At 40.6% G+C, this 18,857-nt stretch overlaps 1 long non-coding RNA gene across 2 annotated transcripts; it reads right to left on the bottom strand.

Annotated features, from left to right (window-relative positions):
• Positions 1–233: 233 nt before the first annotated feature.
• LOC131138482 (uncharacterized) lies at positions 234–18,272 on the bottom strand. 2 transcript variants are annotated; one of them, XR_009132092.1, is made up of 5 exons: positions 18,186–18,272; positions 17,556–17,728; positions 17,370–17,456; positions 13,873–14,140; positions 234–805 (listed from the first exon to the last, which is right to left on the bottom strand). It is a non-coding gene; the product is annotated as an uncharacterized LOC131138482 (long non-coding RNA). The 2 variants fall into 2 exon arrangements; XR_009132091.1 differs by lacking the exon at positions 18,186–18,272 and having other exon boundaries at positions 17,556–18,175.
• Positions 18,273–18,857: the final 585 nt, after the last annotated feature.

The following is an 18,857-nucleotide window of genomic DNA, read 5'->3' as shown; positions in this document are numbered from 1 at the left end:
GGCTTCAAAGTTTTAGAACAAAACACCAACGTTTGAGATGTGATGTGATGTCAACATTGCAAGATTTGAACTACAAAAAAATAACAAAAAAAAGACTTTTGTGAAAACATAAAAATGTGGGCCAGTTTGACAACACGTCCTCCTCTTATTGGCTTTCCTTGCTTAATTCAGTAGTTTCAAACTAGCATTAATGGCATTTGGGAGGCACTGTCCCACCATTTGGCACCATCTGGTTTTCTTTCTAAAATTATTATATGTAATACAGAGCAGAGTGGCGATCCAACTGTGAAATGAAGGCATACAGTGTACATAAACATGCTTCACAATGGTTATTGTGCTGTTTTGGGAAGAATTTCATCTCCCTTTTCATTGGCTTATGATTGAATTCAGCCTAGCAACAAGTGGCAAAATGTGTTATATGACAGCAGTGTTTAAATGCTAAAAACAGTCCAAAAAGAGAAGCATGGTAAAAATGTGTCCTTTGGGATCAGTATGAAAGGGGGCACGTAATGGAGGGGATGTGGAGTGGCGCCTCGGCGGGGGTGGTGGCTCTGCATTTTTTGCCCCTCAAGGGCTGAAGCCGTGGTAAAAGCCCGCCGCTGCTCGTCTCATTGAGTTGTCAATCGGCGCGGCGGGTCCTCGCTACGATGAGACCTGTGGCGGGGCGGCGGGGGCGGGCAGGATGACCTCATGTTTAATCAGCTCCTGTGCTCCTGCGGCGCCATGGCAGCCAACGAAGCAGACCAATCAGGACGGTGGACATATGTGAGGAGAATGTTTGTCTCTGGTCCAGTCTGGAATGAACCTGTCAAAGGGAAAATCACAACTTTCAGCTTGGCCCGATGGCCTTTTGTCTGCGTCACCTCAAACTATGCGTCTTTGTGAGGAGACACATTGTCCCCGCTGATGGCTTGACATCTCTGTCAGCCACATGACACGCTAGCACGACCGGGTCACAGTCTGCATGGACGCCCCCCTTTTTTTTTATCTCCAAAGGTTACATGTCAATCTTCATGTGACAGATGCGGACCAGTTCCTTGCAAGATATTGTCCCAAAGCTCTGAAATAGCAAAATAAATGACTTCTGTCTGAAAAGTTCATTTTTTGAAATCAAACACACGTGTCCTTAGTCACATTCGAATAATGCACATTTTTTTTAACCCGACTGTATGTATTTCTTTGTGTAATTTGCACAATTCGCCAAATCACCACCAAATTTGGTACAGACTGGTTGATAAAGATGGCCGTCATCAAGCAAGACAGACGTCTTTGACTTGATTGATTATACATGATTATACATTTTAAGGACTTTGCTTGTCCCTCCTTGGTCATATGATTTGTTTGAAATGTAAAATAGGATCGTGAACGCAAATTTGTGAGTCAAAGTTAGTGGACAGGCGGGATCATTTGCATGTGGCGGGGAACACACAGATGAGTTCAGCACTCTTTTGACAGGAAGACCATGGAAGTAGGAGAAACGACTTTTACAATGACTCACTTACAGTAACATGACTAAATGCACTTTGTGAATTTCTTTTGTTTTTTTGTTTAATTTGATTGTGGCCGGTCAATGAAAAAACAAACTGTGGGCCGCACATTGGACACACTCGTTGTACACAAACCATGTATAATAGGACCCACTGAAGACGCTTCTTGTTCCTGAGGTTTGGAAATGTGTATTTTTAGGAACTGGGTGTCGGCTGGAGAGTATGCGGCTGAAAGTCTCATCCGACCTCATCAAAAACAAACTGTGAGGCCTTTTTGCTGTCTGGCCGTGTCCAAAAACACTAAAGCTGATGAATGGTGGACATGCCAGACCTCACAGCATCCAACTTGAAGCCGACAAACTGTGCTACTGAGCGCTTATTTTGACTGATGGAGGTCTTTATGTATCTTTATGCATATGGCTTTTGATGTACCAGAAGTCTGCAAAACATCCTCATTAAATACTAGGAAATTCACGCACTTCTGTCAGTACAAAAGCTGTCAGTAAAGCCCCGGTCACAACCTGCTGTTCTTGTGTGGGCAAATTTGGGGACCAGTACTGTAAAACGGTGTTATAAGGGACGGCGGGGTAATATAAGACAATTTTTGGAAAAAGGTTTTAAATGTAATTCTGCCTGTTCATGTAAAACAGGAAGCTGCTTTGTGTTGTTTTTTCCAAAGAACCATATATTCTTGAACAAATCGTTAAAAAAAAATTACCGAAAATTGTCCCTTATAACCCCGTTTTACGGTACCACCTCAGTATGGATTTGAGAGCATGCAGACACGATGTTGCGCTTTTAGTGCAGGAGAAACTTTTGTTGCGTACGGGGCTGCGTCAGGCTACAGATGACGTGTGATGCGCGTGTCCTCTGCAACCACTTCGTGGTGGGTGCATGCCAGTTTTGGCACATGCCCAGTTCTGTCCAATGAGCACGCACACCGTGTGTGGAGTTGTGCACACTGATTTCAGCTGTGGTGCCAAGCTGACGTATGCGTGCCAGCATTTTTGTGATGAAATAGTCAATCTTAAATAAGGCCTTTTCTTCCACTCCATATCAAATGTGAGCTAATGATGATCATCATCTTCATCAACATTCACATTATGGACAAATGTGTGCTTCCAACTTTGTGGGCACACTTTTTGCTTCCTGTATACTTGCAGGAGTACAGTGGTACAGTGTCACCGTGTTCCTCCTCCTATTCTAATAGTGTAAACACGTCTCTGTAAGTTGTTCTGTTTTCACTCACAGTGGGGAACTCTGCTGTTTCTTTTGTCCGAGGGGATCATTAGTGTCTCCTGCTGGAGGTCCCCCACGGGCCCCGTCCACCTGTCTGCAGCCGCGCTGCCGGCTGACCCGTAGCTGTGTGGCGAGACGTCGCTCGCAGCTTTAAGCCTTGCGGTCACCGGGGCTCTAGCCACACTGTCTCATCCCCACGGTGCTTGTAGTGGGAAGGCGGGGGACAGACGGGAACCCTGTCGTCTGTCTAGCAAACGTGAACCCGGAAGTGACGACATGCTGCTTATTGTTTCATTTGGGGGAAATCACCTTTTTTGAATCTTATTGTTACTAAGCCACTACATCACAACATACCATAGCAATGCCCAGACCCCATGGAAATACACCCCCAACACAGCAATGATGGGCCCTTGGCATAATCCCACCATCACTTTTTTGCCACACCGCGGATCACATTTTGTGGCTTCACTCTACCACACTTATTAAAAATACATTAATTATGAAATTAAATATTTTTTTTAAAAGAAAATGTTATATTTTTTATAATTTTTTTATAAACTATTTCCTCAAATTTTACCTTTTTTTTTTTTACAAATGAATTAAGAACAATGAATGAATGAATTAAGAAGACACATTCAAACTGTGCTATGCAGTATTCTACATTGGTCACTAGGTGTCAGTAGGTGAAACCTACCAGAGTCGGGCTTTTATTATAGGTTTGAAAGGTTTGAAATATCTATAACAGGCACAATAGTAATAACACAACACTTATAATAATAATAACACAGACTACTATGTAATCCAGGTAAAACTGCTTTGCTAGAACTGTTTTGTATAAAAAAAGAGTCCTAAAATAAAGCCCTGATTTCTTCCAACTAGCCGTCAATCAGCTACAGATATGGAAGCTGGAAGTTTGAACCAGGTAGCTCACAAACTGTAACTATGCTGGTGTTGCTAAGGCTTTTGTCCTCCTGTCCCTCTCCTTAATTTTGTTGTCCAGTATGTCATATATGGCATCTATTACGTTGGACATGTAAAACTGTGAATAAAGTACATAATATTCTTCTTCTTGGAGACTCTGAGGGACAAGAGCAGTTTTAAATGGTCTAAATTCCAGCATCAAGACTTCCAATACACAATTGTGGCACCTCCTGGTGAACAGTCCTACAACATGGGACCATGAAATCCCCCCCAAAGTTAGCACAGTTAGCTTTGTAAAGTCATTAGACTTGAGTGAGGCCTTGTCCTGCTATCAACAAGTTTGCGTACTTCCTCCTTCGAGCACAATGATTCATGCTGTGACCTCAAGCACCGCCGCCACCTCTCTTGTGATTTGATATGCTAATGATCCTGCTTGCCGAACACAAAAACATCCAAACAAAATCCGTTCCCGGCAGGACGAGAGGGGGTGGGGGAGTTTGGGGGTTCTTATCTCGCCGACACATGTGACCCCGCCGCAACATGTTTGGCTGACTGAGGGCGTGTAAACAAAGTCCTGATTGAGTCTTTACATGCAAGAATGGCCACTGTTTGTTTTTGCCTCGACAAGAGAGAACACATGTGGCTGCGGAATTCTAAAAAAGACGTTATATACGTAGGAAGCGTTTAAAGCCTAAATTACGAGAGACGTGATCGATCATCTGAGGAGAAAGCGCGGGGTTGACCGGCTTGAGTGAGATATGTTGACACACGTTGGATGTAATCAGCGGCAAACTACACGCGCAATTACAGACCGGCAACGCACCATAATTGTTCACATCAGTGCTGCAAGATGCTGTCTTCTAATGACGACTACTATCAGGAAGCTTTTATGTCTAACTGGCCTTCTAATCGGATTCGGACTGTTAAAGTACATGAACAGAGATGTTGAATTGTGTAATGTATTCCTTAGCATGTCCAAAACAAGTAACCATACCATACAAGGGATGCTTGATATTGGCTGTCTTACCGATAACCAATGTACCCATATTGTTTGATACCGATATAGGCAGCCACTCTTCCCTCAAACTAAAAGAGTTAAAATAGCTAAAATGAAAGGAAAGGTATATAAAACTGCGGTGAGACCAGCCATGTTGTTTGGTCTAGAGACAGTGCCACTGAGGAAAAGACAGGAAGCAGAATTGGAGGTAGCAGAGATGAGGATGCTGAGGTTCTCATTGGGAGTGACCAGGATGGATTGGATCAGGAAGGAGTACATCAGAGGGACATTACATATTAGAAGCCTTGGAGATAAAGTCAGAGAGGCCAGACTGAGATGGTGAGATAGTGAATATATTGGTAGAAGGATGCTGTCAGGTAGGAGGCGTAGAGGAAGACCAAAGAGGAGGTTTATGGATGTAGTGAAAGAGGACATGAAGGTAGTTGATGTGACAGATGCAGAAGACAGGGTTGGATGGAGGATATCGATTTGCTGTGGCGACCCCTGAAGGGAAAAGCCGAAAGAGAAAGAAGAAGAAGATGTACAAGGTCAGACACATACTGCAATATGCAATACAAGTGGTAGAAAAAGTGCAGTATCTGTGTAACATTTTGTCTTAACAAAAGGCATTCATAAAATCATGACCAAGAGTCAACTAAAACAACAAATTCTTAAATTCACGAATATGAATTCAACCGGGAAAAATTTGGAAACTGCACATTTCTATGTAGCACAAACTACTGTACAAACAAAGTAAAGTGCAAAGTATAAAACTGTGAAATTGGGATGCTTGTTGCATAGATCAGAGGTATTACAGGAAGACGCCTTACTTACTTACTTTACACCCGTTGCAAATCTCATATTCACAATCTGAAGGATACTTCCATGACTTGGACATATTGAGCTAACTCATTCGCCACTATCATAAGGATACCGATATGAGTCAATATCTCATTTTCATACCAATAAAATGCCAATATCGGACCATAATATCATATACCATATGATAGCATACATGTACACACCATCAAAAGCAAGTCATAGCTTGTCTCCCAATAGGACAAGAACAAAACAAAGACTCATCCCACGTTCCTTCGTTATTGCCTCTCGTGGTCATTTTGATTGAAGTCGTAATTGTGGGCGTCCCAAAAAAAAAAAATCATTTTTAAGACCCTGTGGCCTTGTGTGTTGTCTTTACAGCCACAGATTCCTGAACGTCCTTGTCTCTTAGACGCCATGCTCTTATAAAACACAAGTGTCTCCTTTTGTCTTGTTGTCCTTGAAGGCCAGGCCCGCTGAACCGCAACCAAGTGGACCAAACACATCGCAGCACAATGCACAATACTGTGTGGTACTGTGCAACTTTAACATCATCAAGATAAAGTTTTTCACAGCGACAGGTTGGGTTGCTGGCATGCAGAATAGTTTGAAACAGTGCAAAATAAGTTTTGAATGTTTTTAACGACTATTATTATCGATGGGAAATGTTTTCAAAAGCTTCCTTGACTAAGAGTTGTGGTGTGCTGCTTCAGACTCCAAAACTACACCAAAATATACAGACAGACAGTTTTTAATCCAGTTTCGATTCGAAACAGTCCTATGTAAACAGTCCCACTCACTATAGGTTGTTTTTTTTTTTGGTCTCTAGTCTAACAAAAAGCCTCTTTTCATCACGCCAGGCTATTGTTATTGCCATGAACATTATCTTTGCTGTCAAGATTTTAAGGTCTAGTGTATAAACATTCGGAGTTGGGCAAAAATAAGTCAAGAGACCTTTGCGACACACACAACACATGGGTTACATCCTGTTTACTTGTGGTAACATCATAAAAATAGCTTACACCAGTGCTTCTTAATTATTTTATGTCAACCCCCCCGGATTTAAAATACTATAAGGAATATCTATTTATTCATTTGTACTGTACAGACTGAACTTGAAACTGAAACCAGGAAACTGCAACACAATGGAGAGCATACAAGTGCATTCAAGAGTCACATTTTATGCTGAGTACTATAAATCTGTACATGTTGGCAGGTCTGCACTAACATTAAAAGTCCGCCTCTCGCGGGCCCCCTAGGGGGGACCCACCCCACCATGTGGGAGGGAATTAAAAAAATTCAGGTTCAGACATTTAAACTCTAATTTGTGCCCTCACTTAAACCATGCAAACTTTTATAACCCCACCTCTTAAGAACATCAGAATCAAGGATCACTGGGAACCAGAATTGATACAAGGTTTCGGAACCGTAATTGTTCAAATTCCTACCTTATTAATAACACGACAAGACATATTGTATGTTGATATTGTATGCGGTCTTCAATGTTAACTGAAAAACATGGTAACCGAGGATCAACTTTATAATTATTTTCAATAAAATGTATTTACTATTAATATTTTTGGGTGTCTGGAATGGATTAATTGGATTTACATTAATATTGGGCAATATGATATTCCGATATAATTAACTTCAGTGGGGGTCTTGTATAAAAAGCTACAAAACCTTAAGCCATATAATGAAATACACTTGTCTGAAATTGTAAAACATTATTATATAAAGCATTATTCACTGGTAAGAAAGTGGCTAAGTTTTCTAATGGGATGTCAGCATCTGCACACATTGCTACTAAATCTTCAACAAACTGTAATGTCTGTGCTTGTGATGAAGGACGATGTAGTCACCCATGAAATTCCAACTGCATATGGAAGACATTTTTTATGACATGCTTATTTTGTTGACACATTTAGTCTGCAAACGTCTCTTAGTTTGAAGGCCGGTATTGTGTTCAGTGTGTTGCTAATGTCTGTAGTGCAAGCTAAGTGTAAGAATGAACATAGTTATTGCTTTTTCACTTAGAACCTACACATCATCATCGGACATTACATTAAAATGATAAAACACCGCGCAGGTCCAGGTCGCACTCACACAACCAAATGAGCATGCTAAACTAAGCTACCCCATTAGGGGTAACCCACTTTTAGATTATCGACTCTGCTTTATCTGTTTTAAATGATAATTTCTTATCATTGGAATGATATGTTTTGGCTTTTGTCAAACCTTTTGGGGCAAAAACTGATGTTCCGCTGGATATAAAAAAACATAAAATTATACTGCATGGTACGATAAAAACCCTAACAGAGCACATATAATTGGAAAGCCCGTCCTCCTCACAGCATAACCACTTTTATGCATTTGGGATAACATCTGATGTCAGAAACGCCGTTCATACAGAACAGCGACACAAAAACCGAGTAAAAGCGCCAGGTTCTACAGGCAGTGTCATGAAAGAATGCTGTTTGATGGACGCCTCTGGCAGCCGATCCTCTTTAAAAACCCATTGCAATAAATCACAACTTCATTGGCTCCCATAAAGCGGACATACAGGTCTATTTTTCATCATATAAAAGCAACTTGTGTTGCAGTCCAGCACTGATGCGGACAAACCGCCAGGCCCTGGCAATAGCAAATACAACATCCACATAGCTGAGTGCTTCCAGCGGAGCACAGCGACTTGTTTTATGAGCGGCCCCTCCATGGGGAGCTCAACAGTGTGTCTGACATGAGTTATCACCTGGGCCAGGCGACGTAAATCTGCCTCGACATCAACACACGACCCTCACAGGAAACAAGGCAGTCAGTCAGTCAATGAGGCGACCCGTTTAGGCGGCCAAGCTGACTAGAACTGTTGGCGGGAAATACGCAACTGAAAACATACAAGGACATTATTTTTTAAATGTGAAAGGGTTTGAACAAAACAGAACCTAAAATCTTGTGGGTGATGGGGAAAAAAGATGACATCAAATTGGACTCAATTTAATTAGCTTTTGCATGTGTGTGTTGGAAGTCAGCTCAAGCCAAGTAGTAGGTTATTTTTATCATCATCATTACATGGTAATGACACATTTTGGGGGGAAATAATTGAATTAAATACATTGTTAAATAACATTTTGGAATACGGAAGTAATGTGAAATGGGGTGAATACCTAAATTTATTATTAGGGATGTACGATATCCCGATATTGTCCAACTTTCAATTTCTGATACCGATATCAGCCGATACTGATATGTGTAACATGACATATCTGCTGTTGTGGAATGAACAAATATGCGTTGGATACAGCATTTTTTAATGATTGGGGAAAAAATTCCAATACCGATATCGACCAATTTTCATTCTGTTATTGGGTCGATAATACTGTACATCTCTAATTATAATGATTAAATATAACAACAACCTTAATAAAAACAGCCAAATGTATTTGGTTTTAAAAAAACAATATTCAAAGAGAGAATTTTAATATATTTTATAAACTGTGGAAACTCGGTTAGAGGCCGCCCAGTTAGTGTGTTTCGGTTAACATCAAAAACTTACACAGAACCTTCCCCTCATTTTCCAGCTAATGTATGATATGGTGCATGTTTGGCTGTGTTATTAATACACTGCGTGAGTCCAATTGTGGTCTTGATGTATTTTTATCACAAACATCCTTCTTAGCATAACTTGCTAACAAAATGGTAACCGGAACCCAGCTACGTCTGTGTTAAAAAAAAAAAAATCTGGAAAAAAAGATGGAATAGTTAGTTAGTTGGATAAGTGGCATAGAAGATGGATGGATGAAGTTTTATATAATGATTTTTGAATGCTTTTATGTTTGATGAAGTGATTTAACCCTTTTCTGTAAAGCACTTTGAATTACCTTTTGCTTTATATAATTGTGCTCTATAAATAAACATGTCCTACCTTGCCTTATATCTACGAGCTACTCAAAAATGCTTCATAGCTTTGGAATGATAAAACAATATAAAACAATCATGTTACCTTACAAATGTAAGGAATAAATCAACAATTAAGGGTACTTTTACCTTCAGTGAAGATGCGACTGTTCCCAAAGAGACAACGTGGCAGCGTGACACCACACGGACACCACCTTCCTGTTTTTCTGTTTTGTTATGAGATAGTTCATGAATTTAATCCTGTTTCTCACCTTCTTTGTAATTCTCCATTCTCAATTTCCGGTTATTGAGGTGAGAAACACTTGAATTTAAGAAGTAGCCAAACATGAAGGTGGTGTCCATGGGGTGTCTCGCTGCCATATTGCATCTTTGGGAACCGTCTTGTCAAGAATCATATCTTCAGAATCATATCTTGTATACAATTGTAAACATGTTTTGTTTTATCGTATTTGGCTTTCTGGATCGGATTAATTGGATTTACATTATTTCTTACAGGAACATTTTTTTTGGTTAGCATCTGTTTCAGTTAGAGTCGACGCCTTGTGGAACAAATGATGCTAACCAAGGTTCCACTATATTTAAATATATATATAGTATATATATTTTTTTATTTTATAATTTTTTATGTTAATATTTAATGTTTTTGCAATTTATGTTTGGTCCAAAATGAAACAAGTAATAAAATAATCATGTAAATAAAGCATGTACTAAATAAGTAAGTAAAATATGAATTAATTCTATAAAATGTAACAATGTATCAATTCTAGAGCAAATTGTGAAATCTAATCGGAAATAGATACACTGAACCCATTTAGTAATTATTTATTGTATGACTGGTTGACATATTTCCGGACCTTTTTCTTCAATGTTTTTATTCCACGCTGCTGCAACGCCATGGAATGAGACATGACTGTGCAATATAAGCCGTGAGACAGAGAGGTTCTATTTCAGTGTTGTGGTAAATGTGTGCTGAAATTGGGTGATAAACTTGGCTCCATTCAGCGCTGTGAATGCTGAATTGTGTGCCTGACTGCCTGACTGACTGACTGCTTCATTGGCTGTCTGGCTGACGAGGCAGTCAGGTGATTACAAGGACGCCATTGGCTTTTACAGCGGAATAATATGGCCTGTGTTTTGCTCTTTTTCCTTTCTCTCGTGAGGGTATGGAGAGAAAGAGAGAGCGACAAAGAGAGAAGGCTCAGGATGATTTAAAATTTTAGGAAGCTGCATGGCTGCTTCAGGGGTTAAAGGTTAAAGAGGGTGGGGATTTATTAGGGCTGTAAATTAGACCCAGATGTCCTCATATTGGGCCCTCTCTCCCAACTCTCCATCACCATTATTCTCAAGTCCAAATGAACACTACGACATTGAACACTTGCTGCTTTTATTTAAAGAAGCTAACAACATTAGCCACCAAAACGGTCCCATTAGATTTGACCGTGAACATTTCCCTCCTTTTCCAGATTCTTCCAAAACCAGCTGAACTTGAAACACTTGCACACGCTCATTCTTCCGCACAATAACTTTCCAAGTTAGAATGAACCATGGAGTTTCCACAAAACAACTAAAAGACAGTCAACCTGTGGAAATCGTTGTTTGTGGTTCGAACTACGCTTTTTTTGTGTGTGTGTGTGTGTGTGTGGGGGGGGGGCTAAATGGAGCATTTTGAAGCGTAAAAATGATGAAATTAAGTAAAAAGCAAATATAAGGCATCTAAAAGATGCATTCAAAGATGCTGTGAATGATATGCAGTATTCTATACTGGTCGCTAGGTGTCATTCTTGGTGAGGCACACAAACACCAGACTGGATTTCCATTTGCAGGTTTGAATTATCTCAAAACATAATCCCTAATTAAAAGATGGGTTACTGTTGCAGCCGTAACCATGAGCCTGAAACACAACTCCGACGTCACTTCCTGTCCGCCGGCCGCTCAGCTCCCCTAGGGAACACATTTATATCAACGCACACAAGCATGAGTCTAGTTTATGTCTTTAAATGGCTTATTTGCTCTTATTATCTCTACTATACTAATAATTAGGGATGTCCAAAATTGGCTCTTTTGCTGAAAACCGATACAGTATGCTGATATTGTCCAACTCTCAATTTCCGATACCGCTATCAGCTGATACCAATGCTGATATGTGGAATACGACATGTCTCCTCAGGTGGAATAACCACATATGTTTTGTATACAGCATTAAAAAAAATGTTGTTTTTCATAATCGGGAAAAAATTCCTCCCACATTCCAAAAACATGCTAGGTTAATAGGCGGCTCCAAATTGTCCATAGATATGAATGTGAGTGTGAATGGTTGTTTATTTTTTGTCTATATGTGCCCTGTGATTGGCTGGCGACCAGTCCAGGGTGTACCCCGCCTCTCGCCCAAAGACAGCTGGGATAGGCTCCAGCACCCCACCGACCCCCGTGAGGAAAAAGCGGTAGAAAATGAATGAATGAATGAATTAATTAATAAACTGGAAAAAAATCAGATACCGATATTGCATTTTTCTGCTGATATCGGGTTGATAATTATCGGTGCTGATAATTAGTCCAGGGTGTACACTGCCTCTCACCCAAAGACAGCTGGGATAGGCTCCAGCACCCCCAATGAATGGATTAATTCATCTCACTTAGTCGAAATTCGCTTATCATGGTCAGGTCTGGAACCAATTAACCGTGATAAATGAGGGATTACTGTCGTATTTTTTTGTGCATTGTAAGTGCTCTAATAACAGCCGAGGCGTTAAATGTGACAACTCATTTTATACAAGTTCATTTTTTTACTTCAAGAAAATGATGATGATCGTGTACGAGACAACCCAAAGAGACAACATTTTGTTTAAAACTGGTGCACATTCTTAAGAGGAGACTCCGATTGAAGTTGAGGAATCCTAATGACTTTGTACTTAGTAGTATAATGAAAAAGTACTACTGCATCACAAACATGCACGTTGCAAAAGTGAAGAGTAAACATTTTGCTTGGAGGACAACTTCAGAGCAGGAGATGTTTTTTAAGCCTATTTTCATCATGAGTGTGTTCGTGTGTGTGTGTGTGTTGGGCCTCTGATTAAAGGGCAGTCATTGAAGAGTGTGTGTTTTGTGGCGGGATCAGATCCAATGCAGGCCAGACCCGATGTGGCGGTGGCGACGGCACCACGCGGAGATCTGAGCTTGTGTGGTGGACTTTCGGAGACATGCTGGAATATTGACAGCACGGCAGTAAATAGCAAGACAAGCGCAGCTCTGTTGGTTCTATTTGTAGGGTCGTGTTCCTTTGCTTTAAATGTTCTGTAAAAGTGACTTTTTAATGATGTTCTAACAGGAATATGTGTCCCTGGAGCCTGTTTATGAGCACCAAACGTGAGAAACATCAATCATCTCCCTCACATGTTTGCTCCACTTTTGAGAGACGTTCCATGACATCATGAAGGAAAAACCTTTTTCCTCATGGACATGGACACCACACCCACCCTGCCTAGCAAGATGAGCCCGCCCCCATGTATACGCCCACCATTTTGCAACAGCAGGCTTCACTACACATCTTGAAATAAAGCTATCCGTCCATCAATTACAGACGTGGAAGCTGTAAGTCTGATTGTTGCTGATGTAAGGTACATAAAAGATAAGGTAACATGGTTTAAAAAAAAAGTTTAAAATGCATAAATATGGTTAGAGCATTTAAGAGTAGTAATAGTTCATGTCATACATATAAAATTCAGTTGTAAAAGAAAAAAAGACACCCTACTATTTTTTTGTATGTTTGTTTCTAAAATAACCAAATCTCCATTGTTGGCGTTTGGGTGTAATACCGCAAGGTCCACTAGAGGGTGCTAGCAGCGATGGTGGTATAGAGTAGGTGACAAAACGACAGAGGAAGAATAAATCCTGAGGGTGAATATACGTCAAGTCATCGTGGATTGTCTTCCTTATTCTGTACCACAGGTTAGTACAAAGTAGAGATAATATATATTTTAACGGCTGTAAAGAGTTTAGAAAGTTGCTAGAGTAAACAGCTGACTGCTAAATGTTTGTTACATTTGAACATAAGCGAAATGGAAATGCTAGCCAGCTTTAATGTACAGTTAATAGCATGAAGTAGGCTAATTGAAAAATGTAAAATGTGTCTGGAAACAAATTGGTAATTGTTGATGTAATCATCTTATGATATGTGAAATGTTGTTATTTTTGAGAGGAAGAATAAATCCTGAGGGTGAATATACGTCAAGTCATCGTGGATTGTCTTCCTTATTCTGTACCACAGGATTTTCAAGGCATGCAACTCCTCCAGGTGGTGGAGGGGCAACACTAACATCCTGTCCAACTTTTAATTAAAAAAAGTGGATAATTAACATTAAAGCTACAGACAACTCAAAACGGCTTACTAAAAACGCTTTGAAAGAAATCTGAATCCCAGCATGAAGGCTAACACTTCCAATGTGGGATCTTTACTGCACAGCAGAGCAAGTTTAAAGGTGGCCATTTATCACTCACTATCCGCAGAGGTCTTCTCTTCCCTGGATGCTCAGGATTCTTCTACATGGACTGTTTGACTGCATTGGATCCCATTAGATGGTGCAGGTTAGACACAATGGAGCGTTCTTGGCAAGATTCTAAGAGGGAGAGAGAGCGGCGAAAGCGTGATGGATGGAATGAGGAGTGTTTAGGCCATATTGGGGTCCAGAGGTCAAGTCTCGCCAGGATGCGGGGGTCAAGTTTATTTTTCCTGTCAGCGGCAAGAGCGGATGAACGAGAGGAGAGGCTGGAAAAGACACAACAGTGAAATGTTAGTGGACTTTTTTAATGCGAGTATGTAATGCACCACACACACACACACAAACACACGCGCGCACAAACACACTTAAGCTGCAGAGGGATTTCCTTCCACTTGAGCATGCAAAGACGCTTGTCCACGCTTTTCAACTGCGCGTCCACTTATCAGCACGCACACACACATTCTTGTTAGCATCAGGATGCACTGGAGAGCCTACACACTCCAGGTTCATCCTCAGGGGTCATGCCATAACATCCTGTAGGAAGTATACACACTCACACACACAAACACGCACACACACACACCTTCTTGCCCTTTCTCCTTTCTTGTGTCATACTCAAATTTCACTGAAAAACATCCTGTGTTTGTGTGTGGGAGACGGAGATGTCTCAAACCAAAAATCTTTTCATTTAACGCGTCACTATTTATTTTGTTTATTTATTTTTCACAACAATGAATAAAAATGTAGACAGCAGCTACGTACACCACTGGATATTTTTCTGGATTCTCTCATGTTTCTATCTATCCATCCATCTGTATTCTATTCCGCTTATCCTCACTAGGGTAGTGGGTATGCTGGAGCCTATCCCAGCTGACTTCAGTCGACAGGTGGGGTACACCCTGGACTGGTCGCCAGCCAATCACAGGGCACATATAGACAAACAACCATTCACACTCACATTCATACCTATGGACAATTTGGAGTCGCTAATTAACCTAGCATGTTTTTGGAATGTGGGAGGAAACCGGAGTACCCGATTCAAACCCAAGTCTTCCTGACTGTGTGTAGCCCAGGTGCTAACCACTCGACCACTGTGGGGCCTGTGTTCATCATTAAAAGTTCAAATTTGATAGTATTAGCAGTCATTCACTTCTTTCTACACCTGTAAATGTTAAAAAGAGACTTAAAACATTGCTTATGGCGACGGTTTGAACATAGAACAAGCTCATTCCACTTTTCATCCAACTCCAACCAATTGTTCATCGCATTTCTTGGTGTCACCGGTGAACAAGAGGATGGTCCCACACATGAAAAAAAACGGCACCTGTGAGTCTTCATGCTCTGTTAGTTCTGCATGAAGCGTAGCTAGAGATGTGTGGGAAAGACAAACATTCAAAGGGAAGGTGGGGAGGTTCTCGCGGTTGCGTTTACACATCACACTTGCCCCATTCCTCCTCCTCCTTTCCCTTACAGACCTTCCATACACCGTGATGCATTCAAAGTCACTTGTTGCATGTGTAAAAGACACACTGCAATGTTTTGGGAGATGACACATACCACAATGTCAGAAATAGGCTCGCAATAAAAAAAATGTGCAGTGATGTCATCTAGACAAGTGTTCCCTTCTATCTTGTCTATGTCTTTGCCACAATAACAAAAATTATAGTTATGCATTATTTACAAAATATATGTAGTAACCAAGGTCTGTTTTGGAATGTTGATCTATTAACTTAACATTTTTACTATTTTTCCACATATAGCAAATCAGATAAAAGTAGTAAGTGGAGGGCGACGTACAGGGATGAAGATATAAACATCTTCATTGCTAGACGAGGGGAAAGTGGAGGGAGGAGACGGACACCAAGATGGACAGACCAGAGAGTGAAAGAGAGAGACACATTGATTGGATGTGTCACCCAGTGGAGATGAATGAAACATGGAAGGGGTGGGGGGGTATGGGCGCCCAGTGAGAGGAAGCAGGATCCAATCAGACGCCGTCAAGGTCAGTTTGCAATGAATGGTACCCCTCCTCCTCCTCCTCCTGGATGCTCTTTCACTGAAAGGATGGGGGCGGGGGCCTCGCTAAGCCATGTGCACTAACACATAACACATCCTCAGGCACATTTTTAAAAAACATACAGCTATTGTATTGGATTTCAGGTGTACCTAATGAAGTGACACGGTGACAGCTTGACCCTGGAATATGTGCCGTGGGTTTGTATTGGACCTTAGCACTTCCATTGTATCACAGGGGAGATTTTCTATGATTTTCATATTTCGTAACATAGTATCCGGAATGATTCCATTATCTGGATCAGCCTTTGATATTTTGTACAACCTGTTGGGAACTTGTCCTTTACTTTTTTCCTGTAGAAACCAAATAGACCCATCTCGCAATGCTAATGAGTTTTTGAAAAAATTCCTGGATCCAGACGGTCATCTGCATAACCCCCAAAATTTAATAATTTCTTCCATATCCCATTTCCGCCAATTCGTGAAAATTTTATCCAAATGCATGAGAAGTTATTTACAACACAAACAGATAAACGCCGGCTTTGTGCTGTGCTTGACGGAAGTAACAATGATAGCAGTTGTAGCTGCTACTACTAATCATTTATGTTGAAGAGTACTTATGCATTCCACTAGATTAGCTTTATGTTTACACTAAAATAACTACAGTTCTTTTTACAGTTGAGTGCTGAATCAGGAAGTACTGCATTTCCGCAATACAAGCTAATATCACAGGTTGTTAAGTGCTGTGCAGCGATCATGTTTTTGATCTGAGAACTCTTCAGTACATTTGATCAAGAGTAGTTTTACTACATCTTCTGCTTGAACATTAACACTGCAGTAGCTCTTTGAACTCTGATCACAAAAAAGGGTTTCATGTCTCAAACCGGTAACACAGTGAAAAAACCAAGTGCAGTTTGCATAGGAAGGTTTATAGCGTGCGTAAAGCATTGAATACAGTGTTACTTCTATATTACATGCGTTATTATTGACAGTGCCATACCATAATTCAGTCTGGTAATCAAAGTCTGCTTTTGGCTGTCTTGTAATGTTAAATTGTTTGAGAAAAATATTCATAAAAAATGTGCTTATATGGATTAGTTAATTACAAGATGTTTTTGTTTGCCTATAATCTTTGTCTTAAAGATGCAATGATCACTCACTCTTAGAGTATCACAATATTTACAACAAATAGTACCCTTGTGTGTGTGTGTGTTGGGGGGTGTTTTGGCAAGATCTGTCTCACACACACACACCTGGAATCACTTATGTCCATAAACCAACACAGGAAAGACGCGTGGCACCACAAAGGACACAGTTCAGTGCTGAGGCCAAGAGCTTTAAAGCCACCTTCACCGCGTCACCTCCGAGGAAACATCACGTGTCTCCTGCTTTTCACCTGTCGTCCACGTGCTGGAACTACTATGTCCCATTTTAACATTTTGTCACTTTTCACTCTTAAAAGGCAAAAAAAGATGTTCTTACCGTATGTGTCCGTAGAGAGTGTTGATGAGCACCAAGCATGATAATATCTCCCTCAATAACTCCTTCTTCATGGACATGATATTGCCTCTGAAAAAAACAGCAGGCTTCGCTACACATCTTAAAACGCAGCTTGGAGCTCTGCCAACTGGTTTACTCATTTAGTTCTTCTTCAGTGAATAGGCTTACCTCGCGTGATGTTGCTGCTGGGGCTCACATACTACCTATGCTAGTTTTGCTAACATTTCTGTCTCGCTCTTTAATGTTATGCTGTTGTATGTGATATCTGGCATCGAGTGTCACGTTTTGCCATGGTGGAGTTACGATGTGGAGAGCAGGACCCAGTGCAGGTAAAAATGTACCTTTAATAATACAGGGTCAGGCAAAATGATCTAACACATTTGTAGGTTAAATAAAAGGCAAATAAAGTAAAGAAACTAAGTGTTTTTATTTTCAAAAAATACATATAATGCCATTTTGCTTTGTTTCGTTTGTTTTTCAGTTGCTGCCATGAATTGGACTGGTGAGCATCACGCTTTCATTGTGGAAACGTTAATCAAAACAAACCAATCTGTAACTTCAAACACAACGAGCGTTCCGTTTGCACTTCAATCTTGGTAGACATGATCCCGTACCAGCTCCAAACACCATCTTGTTATGGGGTACCAACTTCAGAGCTACTGGATCTGCATTGAAACCAAAATCAACCGGCTCACCTCGAACTGATTTAATTTTTAAAACATAATGAAACAGAATGGCATTATATGTACTTTTCAAAAATAAAAACACTTTTTTGTTTCTTTACTTTATTTAACCTACAAATGTGTCAGATCATTTTGCCTGACCCTGTACTTGCAGCTCAGCAGCAGCAGGAAACCGGCAACAGAGCAAAGAAGATGAAGAGAAGCTCGCACCTGAATTAAATAGACAACCGAAAATTAGAGGCAGGTGTGTGTGTAAAGGCAGGAATAATTACAAAGGAACAACAAAGGAAGTGACTACAAAATAAGGGTATGGAAACAGGAACTGAGGCATTGAAAGGACTAAACTAAACAAACTGTCAGGCAGGCTAACTCTCACATGGTGACATCTACTATGTTTGATAGGTGTGGAGTTATCGCGTATGTTTAAAGTGGATCAAGCGGATGTCGTGCTTCTTGGACGTGTGGAAATACACAACTCATTGGCACTAAACTACTACTAAACTACTAAGCACTTTTAAACTGCATCAAGGCCAAATTATCACAAAAAAAATGTGACAAAAATTCAAAGATTCTATTTTAAAAAAAATCTTTTTTCAAAACTCTAGTGTGTGTGAGACAGGACGCAACAATCCCACAAGACCAATCATCCACGCTGCAGCTGCAGGTCTTTACACACTGATGACAGCACACACCCACACATGTGCAAACATGAGCGGGCCAACCTCTGACCTCCCGTGACCTGAAGGCCCTTCCCGGAAGATTTGCTCCCATGTAGCCTGTGTACGCG

The sequence above is a fragment of the Doryrhamphus excisus genome, chromosome 11 (genome assembly GCF_030265055.1).
Source record: "Doryrhamphus excisus isolate RoL2022-K1 chromosome 11, RoL_Dexc_1.0, whole genome shotgun sequence".
NCBI lineage: Eukaryota > Metazoa > Chordata > Actinopteri > Syngnathiformes > Syngnathidae > Doryrhamphus > Doryrhamphus excisus.
Note: the sequence above shows the minus strand (reverse complement) of the source record. Positions and strands in the feature narration are given on the sequence as shown.